We start from the raw sequence: 14,184 nt of genomic DNA, 5'->3' as shown, positions 1-14,184 counted from the left end.
GTACACAGTGGGAGTGCAAACAGGACTAATATCAAGACCCTTGCTCAGTTCTTCCGCTGCCTTCGATCCACCATAATACTGTATATTTTTAGCTGATCCTGTTCTGAACTCCTCTTTCGTAAACAGGCTGTGCTCAATACTGTCACATCACATTTGAATAACACCGCCTGGCCAGGCCGGCCATCCAGCACGGCGGCGACTCAAGCTGCATGTCAAGCGGGGCCAGGCTGGAGCTACTTTAAACCACATACATAGCAATAACATGTGCCAGAATTGCAGGGGCCGTGGCAACCCAAACTGTCATGTCACTGTGTTGCATGTGCCAGCCCCCCATCTTCACCCCCTCATGTTCACCTGCTACTTTTAGAATTCATTATGGATGTTTTTAATGGCTTTTAGAATTTTAATCGCAGTTTTTGTTTTGTTTTGTTTTTTTGCATGGAGCAGGTAATGAATCACTCTAGTCGAGTGTGTGCCTAATGAGAGCCCACTGTTTTCCAGAGACACGATGATGAGAGGAGTCTTTCTTATGTATTTACTCTATATAGATGTGCACGTATGATAGATTGTTTTGGGTAATAGTGTCATTTTATGGGTAGTATGCTCGCAACCTTTGAAATTGTTCTGTAAGATGCATAAAACACTTACTTAGCCTCATTGCTGACATGACTGACACCACTCACATAAAGTTTTACGTTTGTCCATCCTTCCATATATTTTCTGCCTGTTATCCTGTCCAGGGTCATAACTGAGCTGGAGCCTATCCTATGGCTTCGGGCATGAGGTGGGGTACGCCTGGGTTATTTAGTTATTAAGTATTTCATCAACCTAACATCCATGTTTTTGGAAGCCAGAGTACCCAGGAAAAAAAGATAAAACTGAAAGATCCACAAAGAAAGGCTGGAGCATGGGATTCGGACCCAAATTCTTTTGACTTTGAGGCTTAAAAGAGATGCAAAAACAGTGACTATGGTGTCATGTTGGTAAAGGGTTCCACTATGATATCATGCAGTCTAAAAGAAAGTGTCCAATTTCTTCTAAAATGTGTTCTTGCTGTGCAATAAAGTGATTTTAATCTCATTTGAATCAATTCACCACATTATTTTCAAAACAGATGCAAAAACAGTGACTATGGTGTCATGTTGGTAAAGCGTCAGGTAAAAACCAGTTTTACTTGTGACACCATTTGATCCATATGACCTCTAAAAATACACTGGCATAATGTATCTCATTTTAAAATTCAGTCTTCTAGCAGCAGTTGACAGCATAGATTACCATTAACAGCACTCATTCAGACACCTGCACACTACAACTACTGGCCATTACTTTTTATGTCTGATGACAAATAGAGAGGGGAGCGCAGACACTGTGCTCATCAAGCACTTTTTCTGATGAATCACTGTTATGTCGGCGGCGATGTCTCTTGCGAGGGAGGCGGTGGTTCGATATTTTCACTCTGTCTCCTCTAAAGCAATTGACAGCTGTCTGTTCCCACAAATCGACTGCTGGAGGGGGGCAGGCGGCGGGTAAGCTGATGTGATGAAAGCGTATCAGGTTGTGTGAGGATCTGTCCGAGCATGAAGGTCATATGCAGAAATTACATAACCCCAAAGCTGATGCATGTGAGTTTTTTTTCTTTTATTTAAATATGATTACTTTTAAGGAGCCATTGTGTGTTTTTGATTTTACTTGTAGAGCCAGAACATTTCTAGTAAAACCTGGATGTTTAAAGAATTTAAATAATTTTTCACCAAGGAAATCATGTAAATGAATTAATCTGTCCCAGGATGAAACAGTATTCAAGGTAAAATGTTAATTATTTATACAAGCAAATAAACATTTAACCAATATTAACTGTTATATAATTTAAAAAATAAGATAGCCAATGTTTAGATAAGTCAATTCAACGTGTTCTCAACCTGATGACGAGTGATGGAAGTGCTAACAAGCAGGCAGAGGACAGTTATTGTGTATGGTTGAGAGGTTAGTTCCTTCACATAAATATATTTTTTTTACCCATCCATCTATTTTCTATAGTTGCTTGTCCTCATTTGGGTCACAGGTGAGCTGGCCCGTATCCCAGCTGACCTTAGGTGAGAGTCGGGGTACACCCTGGACTGCCAGTTAATTGCAGGGCACATACAGATTAATTACATACATACATACACATTCATTTTTACGTGAAATGCAGTGTGGACCCGCATCGACCTTGGGAGCCTAAGCTTCATGGTGACAGGGTTGATGACCTTTGTGATGGGGAAGGGCCCAACGAACCTGGTAGAGAGCTTCTGGGACTCCACCCGGAGTGGAATATGCTTGGTGGAGAGCCAAACTCGCTGACCCACTTTGTAGTTCGGGGCCGGTGTCCTACGGTCAGCTGCGGTTTTGTAGGACCGTCCTTGGCGTAGCAGCATTTGGTGGGCTCACTCCCAGGTCCTCCTGCAGCATCTCAGCAAGGTCAATGAAGATGGAACCGTGGATTCTCGGGCTATAGCAGGAAACAGAGATGGTTGGTAACCATGCACAATGTGAAAAGGCGATAGACCAGTGGATGCAGAGGGGAGAGAATTCAGAATCAGAATCATCTTTATTTGCCAAGTATGTCCAAAACACACAAGGAATTTGTCTCCGGTAGTTGGAGAACTCGACCCAAACCAGCTTCTGAGTCCAGGATTGTGGCTCCTGTGATGCGAGACATCGGAGCCCAGTCTCCAGGTCCTGGTTCAGCCTCTCAGTTTGTCCGTTGGTTTCAAGATAAAACCCAGAAGACAGACTGACAGTAGCACCTATTAATTTGCAAAACTCCTTCCAAAATCGTGAAAAAAATTGGGGACCCCTATCCAATACCACATTCTTTGGAAAACCATGAAACTTGAATACCTGGTTTATCATCAACTCTGCAGTTTCTTTAGCTGATGGGAGTTTCGGAAGTGCAATGAAGTGTGCCATCTAAGAGAACCTGTCAACAACTGTGAGAATAGTGGTATTTCCTTTAGAGGCCGGTAATCCTGTCACAAAGTCTATGGAAATGTCTGACCAAGGACGTTGTGATATTGGCAGGAGTCGCAATTCCCCAGAAGGACGTTGACGAGAGGGCTTGTTACCAGCACATACCTGGTAAGCATTGACGTAATGGATAACATCTCGTCTAACATTAGGCCACCAAAAGCGCTGTTCGACCACAGATTGAGTTTTGGCAATGCCTGGGTGACAGTCCTGTTAGTGTTAGCCCAGTGGATAACTCTTCCCCTTAATGTCGGGACCACATAAAGCCTGTTTTCAGGGCAATCTAAGAGTGTTCTTCATAGCCTCTCTTACCGCAGTTTCAATGTCCCAAACAAAAGCAGAAATGAAACATGACTTGGGCAAAATGGTTTTAGGGTCGGACAAAGAATTCTCTACGCAGAAAATATGCGATAAAGCATCTGGCTTACCATTTTTAGAACCAGGTCGGTAGGATAACGTGAAATTAAATCTTGTGAAGAATAGAGCCCATCTAGCCTGCCTAGCATTTAATCTTTTAGCGGACTTGAGAGACTCAAGGTTCTTGTGAGCCGTCCATACTAAAAACAGGGTCTGAGCCACAAGTGCCTCCACTCCACCAAAGCCACCTTGGCAGCCAGCATTTCACGGTCACCTATGTCGTAATGTCTCTCGGCTGGAGTCAGTTTTTTCGAAAGATAAGCACAAGGATGTAACTTACCATCCTTGAGACATTTCTGGGAGAGCACTGCTCCTAATCCAGCATCAGACGCATCAACTTCTACAACAAACTGCTGTTTGGGATCTTGCAAAGTGAGGATGGGAGCGGAGGTAAAGTTCAATTTTAGTTTCTGAAAAGTAGACTGACAAAGCGGGTTACACACAAAGGGTCTGTGTGGTGGGGTAAGCTCATGCAAAGGCGAGGCTAATGAACTGAAATTTCTAATGAACTTTCTGTAGAAATTTGCGAACCATAAGAACCTTTGTACGTCCTTGCGTGATGTGGGAGTGGGCCAATTAGTCACGGCATCAACTTTACAATGGTCCATTTTGATTTCACCTGGAGTCAGCACGAAACCCAGAAAAGAAACGGACGCCTTGTGGAACTCACATTTCTCAGCCTTGACATACAATTCATTTTGCAGTAACTGCTGCAACACAGAGTGATGTGAGTCTCCTCATCCGGGGAGAATATCAGAAGATCGTCCAAATATACAAAAACTTACATATACAACATGTCACGCAAGACATGACTGAAAAAGTTCTGGAAAACAGCTAGAGCGTTAGTTAGTCCAAAAGGCATTACCAAATACTCATAATGTCCCATTGGTGTGTTAAATGCTGTTTTCCATTCATCCCCCTCCCTTATCCTGACGAGATGATACGCATTTCTTAAATCTAGTTTGGTGAAAACCTTGGCTCCCTCCAGGAACTCAAAGATGGTGGAGATGAGCGGAAGCGGGTACCTGTTTTTCACAGTTATTTCATTGAGACCCCGGTAATCGATACAGGGCCGCAGGGTCTTGTCCTTATTATCCACAAAGAAAAATCCTGCTCCCGCAGGGGATGAAGATGGGCGAATGATCCCAGCTGCCAGTGATTCTTCCACATACTCCTTCATGGCCTTGTGTTCCGGCCCTGAAAGAGAGAACAACCTCCCACGTGGCGGTGTGGTTCCAGGCAGCAAGTCAACTGCACAGTCATAAGGTCTGTGGGGTGGAAGGAATTTGACTTTGGACTTGGAAAAAAATTATTTTATGTCATGGTAACAGTTGGGCACTTGAGACAAGTCAGGATCAGAGTCAATAAATACAGATGTATGAATCTCTTGATCTGGAGAGCATATTGTTACTTTAGGAATAACCTGGGTAGGGTCTTCCTGAATGATATTTAGACTCATCACTCCCATACCCTTGTTACCGGCACCGGCAACTTTGACGTGACAGTTGCTCACGGAATGACCCAACTGCCCGCAGTAGAAGCACTGCCCTTCCCTCAGCCAGCGTTGACGTTCCTCAGGGGCGAGACGGAACCTGTCCAGTTGCATGGGTTCATCCGTGGTGACGCTAGCCAGTGGATTGAGACTGGCAACAGGGGATCTGCCTTGGTTTGGCTGGTCACCGAGGCTCGTCCTCCAAGTGCACGTGGCGCATCCTTCCGCCGATCTCCGTCCAGCTCGCGATCCAAAAGCCTTTTGTCGATCTTTATGGCGAGAGCGATGAGAGTGTCCAAGTCAGTCGGCAGGTCTAGTGGGACCAAATTATCCTTGACGGCGGGGGATAGTCCTTGAAAAAATGCATCAAGTAGTGCCCTGTTATTTCACTGACTCTCAGCTGCTAGAATGCAAAAGTCAATCGCGTAATCTGACACCCTGCACTTGCCTTGTTGTAGGGTGACAAGGGAGCGAGCAGCCTCACGATCTGGTGTGGAATACTGAAAAACTTGCTCCATAGTCTTTACAAAAGAAGCCCAAGAATGACACGCGGCGGGATTTCGGCTCCATTCAGCAGTAGCCCACGCCTCCGCACGACCAGTCAGGTGGGGTAATGACAAAAGCGATCTTTGCCCGCTCGGTGAGGAAGGCAGCTGCCTGCAGCTCAAAGTGGAGTTCGCACTGAGTGATGAATGGCTTAATATTCCCAGAATCTCCAGAGAACCTCTCCGGTGGAGAGAGAGCTGTGGGCAGACAGCAGCGGATGTGGCAGGTGGCTGCATGGTGACTGCTTCACATGGAAACGGTGGTACAGTGGTGGCATCGGGTGCTGTGCCAGCTGGTTTCTTGTTCTGAACCATATTCATTAGAACTTCAAACTGTGAAGCCACCTGTCTCATCATAGAGTCCTGATGCTCTGACAGTCCCTTTAGATGAAGGTGGAGGGCAGCAAGCTGCTCATCCTGCCTAGAGATGCGTTGACCCTGCGCTTGAAGGGGTTTGCGCACCGGGTCTGAGTCTGCTGTGTCCATGTTATGGCCAGTTCGTTCTGTCATGAACGGAACAAAGGACAGGACCCAAAATGCACCATTCCAATTCAGATGGACAGTTTCAAAAAGAGAGGTTTAATAAACTGGCAGAGGTCGGTACACAGGCAGGCAATCCGCAATCCAAAAAACGTGAGGCAAAAAGGCAAGGTCAATAATCAGAACAGGGTCTAGTCTTACTATGAGTCGCTGACGTGAAAACAAGGAATATTGGAACGTGACAACAAGGTACAACAAACTGGCGACCAGAAAGAATGAGACAGGAGGTTAAATGCATGGGATAATTATGGTAAACGAGGCACAGGTGGGGAAGATGCTCTCAGGAGCAGTTGAGTCAACCATAACACACACCCATGACACCATTAGCCACATGTGAACGTGTGTTCTGCTTTTTTACATAGTAAAACGTAAAATCCCTTTGCTCAAGTCCCACGGGATACCTTCGGAAAATTTTTGGGTGGTCTCGTGATGTCATGAACGACTGCAGATCGAAATCTGTGTTTTTGTGCAACTCTGGAGGGTAAGTTTCTCTCCAAAGCTTAGAGGTTCAGCTCTACTTTGAAAAACATGTTGAAATTATGGCTGATCCTATCAACAAGGTGTTCCACCACAATCAAGCTGCTTGTAAAGACGGTAAACACAGTGCCTAATTTGAAATTCAAAACCTGCACAACCGTAATTTTCCAGATAAAACGGCCATTCCTACATTATGCATTGGTCTCCTCCTACTTTGACTACAATTGCTCCTGTACATATCGACCCAATACTATTCTAATAAATTGCAATGAATTAGAATGAGGCGTCCTGGCAACTGGATTCCGTGAGATGGATCCGCCATGTGAACTAATGCGGTGACAACCAGTGGTGTGGCCATGTTGTTCCCCCTCCACAGGCGTGCACACTCTGTCACGAGTTTTGAAATCAATCAGGCCGTGTGAGTTATTCACATAGTCCAACATCAAAAAGGCATTACTTATCTAAGGCCCCTTAATTTCCAATCCGTCTGTCAAGTGAGTTGAAATATGGAATCTCATTACTTTGAACAAGTGGGGAGGGGGTACAACATAAATCACTTTATTTTCATTTTACACTGACAGAGTCTGTTTGGAAGAGGAGGGATGCCAAAGAAAAGTGGAAGTTGAAGAGTTTAAGTGACAGTTGGAAAAAGAGAAGTGACACCTGCAAGGACAAATACGACCAATAAATAACACACACAAAAAAAGAAAAAGTCAGTACAGTTCCAATTAGACTATGAAAAACAGGCAAAGGTTCTCACTTTGATTTGATTCCTTATTTAAGATCTCAATTGTTATGAACAAAGTTCAACAGTTTCAGTACCCACCAAACAGTCGATAACACTACTCTTCACAATTCAGCAGTCATTTATGGTATAATCTTTGTCATTTAGATGACCCAATGATTGTATGAACAATGACTATAATGGTAAAGTCGTTGACATGGAGAAAACCCAAGAGCAACATGAACAGTGGATGAAAAGTTGTCCAATGACACTTCATTCTTTGACATCTATACAGCCCAATGACTGCATGAACGGCGACTATAAAGGTGGCTAATGGCGGTCCAGTCTTTGACTTACTGCATGAACAATGGTTGTTAAACCTGCCAGTCTGTACCGGTCAGACCGTACAGTCTAACGCTGTCGTAAAGAAAGACTTAAAGAGACAAGCAAGTCACAGCAAAGTGGAACAACGCACAAAATGTGAACATGTCCAAAGAAAAGACAATATCACTGCATGGCTAAAATGTATTGTGATGCATTACAATACATATTGTTATTAAAATGTAATAATACTATAAATAATTTATTAGTAATGCCTGTATTACAGCAGAAGGTAAAATATCACTTTAAGTACTTTTGTAGTAGGTATTTATCAAGATGCTGATCATTTGACACTGCAACATTTACTTTCATAGACCTGTAAAAAAGACTAATTGGAGGGCTTCTTTTCTACTAATTGTTAATGTCACCTTGGGAGGGATTGAGGCACAAATTGAGTGTAGGGAATGTTTAAATCCATCACTGTACCATAGTCTAATAATTCATGTCTATTACGGAGCCACTAAATTATTCATTTACCAGGATAATGAAAATATGTTAATTAGAGAATTGTATTTGGGGGGGGGGTGAAGAATACATAACACTCCTCGGCCATCATAATTGGGATTTGTAATTATTTAAGCATTAATTTATGAAGATGACTTATTAGTACCTGTCAGGTTGTGAAAAGTATGAGGGATTCTGTTTGATGAAAGACAAAAACATGTTGATGATACATTTTAGGAAATATGGTATAGTGGAAGACATATCACTCTTAAATGCTGGTAGTATTCCCATTTTCTGCATTGGCTGCACTGATTTTAATACTAATTTGAATCACAGCCCTAAGAGAAAAACTAGCACTTGTTCTCCAAATTGCTGTCGTTCTCTCAGCTGCTTCTGATCAAGCAAACCATTCAATGGCGCTCCCTCAGTCGTCAGTCCTTTACGATGAGGCCAGCGAGCCATTTCCAACAGAGAACTATTCTCAAAGTTCATCAACAACTTCCAGTCAAGCTGCTCCTCCTCCTTTTGTGGTCGCTCCTCTTGGTACCCATTCCTCCCGGCCCGGGGGCCCGCTAGAAAGGAAGGCTGTGTCATGGCCCCATGGAAGGAAAATGGCGGAATTCATACCCTGTAGTGCCGCGTGATAACACCCGCCAGCGCAGCACACCCACCTCCGATTACAAGCACGGTAGTCATTCCTCGCCTTCTCGCTGTCACCTCGCCTGGGCATTTAGAAATTTGCGGCAGAATAATGGTCCCTACCGAGGGAAGCGGCCCTGTTATGTGCAAACATGTTACTGGGAATGACTTTTAGTGTGGTTTGCTTAAGGAGGGGTTATAGATGCACAGATATGTCCATCCATCCATCCATTTTCTGAGCCACTTATCCTCACTAGGGTCGCGGGCGCGCTGGAGCCTATCCCAGCTATCATCGGGCAGGAGGTGGGGTACACCCTGAACTGGTTGCCAGCCAATCGCAGGGCACATACAAACAAACAAACAACCATTCGCACTCACATTCACACCTACGGGCAATTTAGAGTCGTCAATTAACCTACCATGCATGTTTTTGGGGATGTGGGAGGAAACCGGAGTTCCCGGAGAAAACCCACGCAGGCACGGGGAGAAAAAACATGCAAACTCCACACAGGTGGAGCCGGGGGCTGAACCCCGGTCCTCAGAACTATGAGGCAGACGCTCTAACCAGTTGTCCACCGTGCCTGCACAGATATGTATTTGTATATGTATTTCAGTGTAACCCATACTGTTTACTTAGACCTGTCCCCTCTCTGGGACATGTCCACAGAGCCTTAAAAATACATTTAATTTTCTAAATTAAAAGGCCTTTATTTCAATTTGAAAAATGTGTAATTGGTCTGCAGTTACTATAAAGTGTTCCATACTTATTTTGTAAAGTACTGTATTTGAAAAGAGTATTTTGAGTTAAGAGCCCATATCACCCACTGGTATTAAATTTGATGGAAGTGGCATAAAATGTTTTTTAAAAAATTAACGGTCACGATATCATAACTTTCAAATAGATAATGACCGCTTAAAAGAGCCAGATTACAATAACTGCCACTAACTATGAGTTATCAACTGATCAGCACTTCCCTCCCTGTCCGGATACAGCGCCAGGCAACGTAGTCTGATAGCAAGGATAGTGCCGACTAATGTCTCTCTGCGTGCTTGGCTGGTGCCAGAGCTGATCTAACTCTGCCAGGAAGCAGTCTGTTCACAGATATTTGAGTCGCTGGCGCTGCCAAGACTGAACTGCTCTATTCTTCAATGGGCAGATTTTTAACATCTGCTCTGTGGAGATTGATCAAATTTCCCGACAGAACCGAATGAATGAACGTTTGCTGTTTCTCAAGCAAAGTGAAAACTGGGCCACAGCCAGAGGCCTCTTGCTTGCTCTTATTGTCAAAAAGTTGTGAAGACCTGCAAAGGCAGGTGAAGGCAAAGTTGTATTGTGCATGTCATGCCAGTAATTGACAGTGTATGGCCATTGACTTCAGTAAAACATAAAATAAAATTTTAAAAAAACACAAATATGACTAATTACACAACACCTGTACTGTCTCAATTAAAAGGCTGTGCCCCAATTCAGGAGATGTATGCTTTTGAGGGCCGAGTGTACTCCGTATACAGAGGTGACATCTTTGGGACCTCCGAAAACATTAAGACTTTGTCTAGCCTTTGTGAGATTTCCTGGTTTTGTCACTTTTTCACATCTTTACCCTTATATCCCAGTGCTAGATGGCTTTAAAGGGGGTCCTCGGTTTACAATGGTACCGACATACTAAAACATTTTCCGTTTTTAAGCAATTGAGTAGTTTGTGCAATAGCGTAATGAGGGCCCGTCCACACAGAAATGGATTTCAGTGTGCCCACAATTTTATTTTGTTTTTTAAAATTATTTTTACGTGTCAACCACACGGAGCTGGCATTATTAAAACCGGGTCCCAGAGTGGACAATGTCAAAATGCTGCCCTCACGTTTGTGTGTGTACAACACATAGGTATCTTTCTTGAAACGATGACGTAGTTGTCCCAGTTCTCGTGTGTCCGTGCGCAAACACCACCAACAACAACACAACAATTGTGGATCAGCAGTTCTTTACCTTGACATTGATCCGAGCTTTTGAAGCAAAACCTTGTCGGCAGTCTACCCAAATGTCCCTTTCTTGCTCACTTTGCATTCCCCGCCATTTTTGAGAGTATGTTTATATCACATGGGCTTCTTATTCTCTATTTTTGGATGCATGTTCTCCCCGTGCCTGCGTGGGTTTTCTCCGGGCACTCCGGTTTCCTCCCACATCCCAAAAACATGCATAAATTGGAGACTCTAAATTGCCCATAGGTGTGACTGCGAATGGTTGTCTGTTTGTATGTGCCCTGCGATTGGCTGGCAACTAGTTCAGGGTGTACCCCGCCTCCTGCCTGATGACAGTTGAGATAGGCTCCAGCACCCCCGCGACCCGAGTGAGGATAAGCGGCTCAGAAAATGGATGGATGGAAGTGTTTTTTCATATGAATATTTACTGTAATTAGTACTTTTGTACTGTGTTAGCGTAGGTTAGTGATAGACTTTGGCACATTCCAACTTACATAAAAATTTGGTTTACTGGGTCGCCATAAGAATGGAATTCCGTTGTAAACCGAGGAACTCCTGTATTTTTGCATTTTTAATGAGATAATTTAGCACACATTGTAAGCTTTAAAAGTCCTTTACATTTAAATGTTTTCTGGCTGCCTTTGATTAATATAGTGTAATGGTTGGAAAATGGATAGACGACTGTATAGACTTTTTATTTGACTTTCATATCGCTCTGTAATGATATTCTTATTTTCCATTCCATCAATTTCATATATCCTATCATGATAATTGACCATTTACCTACCTCTTAGCACAAAAAATGACTTGATTTTTACCCTCTGTGCCTTCCAGAAAACCAATTTAAATCTTCTAATGAACCTCCATGTGCGTGTTCCTTCCGATTCATTTTAATACAAACACTTCCTCCTGCTGCTGTTTAACAATGATGACCCTGAATGACCCTGAGGCAAACTCACTGTCTTTCTGTGAGTAGATAATAGCCAGAGGGCCTCATCTCTCTATTGACCCCTTGCCCATACTGGGGTGAATTATGGCACCTGAGCAGCGCTCTAATGCACAGGTCCTGACACTGAGACATCAGTCCAGAAGGGCCGGTCCAGGCGGACTAATGATCCAGACACTGGTAAATGGTGGCCAATGTTCGAGTAAGACAGTCAGACAGTGCGAGAGAGTGTGAGCGAAATAGAGCTGATTAGGGTTGATTGCCTCATCAGAATAAGGGATGGACATGTAAAAATACTATGGAGTTCATTTCTCCTGGGTTTCTGCATGACTTCTTCCCAGGCTCGGATCAATGCATTGATTATGGACATGTGATCCAGCAGATACCAAACACCACTGCACTGCTATGAGTCGGGCTTTGACTTAATGTCTCACCTTGTTAATTCTCTATTCTCAATTTTTTTTCCCGCTACATGCCGGAGAAAGGTCAGCTTTCAATGCATCTGGTTATGTTTTTAATTTGAACGAGATTAAATTTTGCATCACACTCATCGTGTTTGTTGATGATGTGGCCTCTTTCCTCTCTCGCACGGCATACAAACGAAGTTTCGTCTGGAATCTAGACACATTCTGTCTCTTATTGTCACTGTTGAGACGACCCACCCCTGTGCCACCCCCCCCCCCCCACCCCCCCCACCCGTTTCCCTTCCATTTCCTGTCCCGAACACACTGGATAGAGGGCATGTGATGACAGAACTCTCTACACAGGTAACAGCAACCCTCCCCTGAATTTTGGTTCCCACTGGCCCAGGACTCAAAAAAATTCCTGGCTGTCTCTTTAGTCTCAACTTTCTGTGGAGCCACATTCCAGCCCATCAAGAGCTTCCCAGCGTCCTGCCTCACAGGGGTCTGGTTACAGTGCCCCTCAAAATTGGGGGGAAAAAAACTGTGGGAATGTGTTGAAATTATTCATCTCATTATTCAGGCTTCCAGATAAATCTGTCTCTCATATTTTTAACTTTCCACCTTTCTTATCAGTGCTCAGTGCTAATTTGCTCACCAAATTAACAGGGATATGTCATTGAAGGAGGCAGTCAATGAAGATTCTGTTTTTCACACAGTAGCGCTGCAATGCGTCATTTCTATTTAGTGTTTCTCTTCTCAGAATCAGTCAGAACATACTTCCTGTACAAATTAGATAATTAGATGTTCTTTGACATAATTGATGTATGCATTTGTTAAAAGGAATTATGTAGCTCATTGTGGAAGCCATCTAACAATTCAGCCAGTATTAACATTTTGAGCATATGCCAGAGAAGACTTAGTTTGCCATTTTTTTTTCAATGGTTTACACCAATAAACAATATAAAAAGTTCCCAGGTATTGTCTTAGATGTAAACAGGAAAACTGGTGTGAAAGCTTTATTGTAAAGAGTCAATGATGTAACCGGCTAGTCACTGGTGGGGTGTATAATTATTGACATGTTGACTGACCAATGAAGAGTGAGTGATCTAAGCAGCCAGTTATTGGTGCTACATGTAATGTTTGACGTGGGGATCGGCCAGTGATTTAATGACTTTACCCACTACGTTATGATCGGCATCTAGACTGAGCAATGTAAACCGAGCTGGCAAACAGGCCACTCCCTGGTGCTCTATGTTATGATTGGCATGCAGACCAGCCAATGCAGACAGAGCATGGTAACAGGCCAGTCCCTGGTGCTGTGTGTAATGATTTACATGTAGACTGGCCAATGAATATTGAGCTAGGTAAGTGGAAAAATATTCTAGACACTTGAGTTAAATAACATAGATTGGCCAATATACACTGAGCTCAGTAACAGGCCTAACCCTGGTGCGTATTATGATTGCCATGTAGACTGGCCAATGTCGATAGTCTTTACAGTTACAGTACAAGCGCAATGTAAGGACGCTTGAATGAGGTAATGAAATTCTGGAGATTTCTAAATCCAGGTGCTTTTTTTTAGGTCCCAATAAGAGCACATGACATATCTAGACGAAAGAGCACATTTGGTCACCAAAACATTACTTTGGTAGCATAGCTAGACACCCTGAGCTACATATTTTAAGAATAGGTGTTTCTGGTAACGTACAACCCATTAAAATATGTTCCTATATTCACATATTGTTGATTTATGAAACAAAGCAAAAGGGAAAGTGCTGTAATTGTGAGAGTGCATATAGCAACAATCATGTTTAATATATGACGAGAGTATGCATGTCTTCAGTTGGCTTGAGGATTTACTCAACTTGCTTTGCTTTCCGACACCACTCTTTTCCAATATTACAGAATTCACCCATATTCCTCAGCCTGGGGCTATATTAGCAACAGTGTGACAGGTGGTATTATACTAGAACTCTAAAATCGGATTCCATCTGCCCCATCTTTGTTCGCTTTACTAAAGTTCTCATTATCTAGGCGGAGACAAAAGCACTAAAAGTCCAATTTTTAGTGAGCATTCAGAGGAAAGGTGCACGTAGATTACATCTTTACAGTCAGTGTTTTAGATGCAATCTCCTTCACTCACCCACCCCTCCATCCTGTCTGCGTTATGAAGTAAGCCCTGCCAAATATGT

Source organism: Phycodurus eques, chromosome 14, assembly GCF_024500275.1.
Source record: "Phycodurus eques isolate BA_2022a chromosome 14, UOR_Pequ_1.1, whole genome shotgun sequence".
Taxonomy (NCBI): domain Eukaryota; kingdom Metazoa; phylum Chordata; class Actinopteri; order Syngnathiformes; family Syngnathidae; genus Phycodurus; species Phycodurus eques.
Note: the sequence above shows the minus strand (reverse complement) of the source record.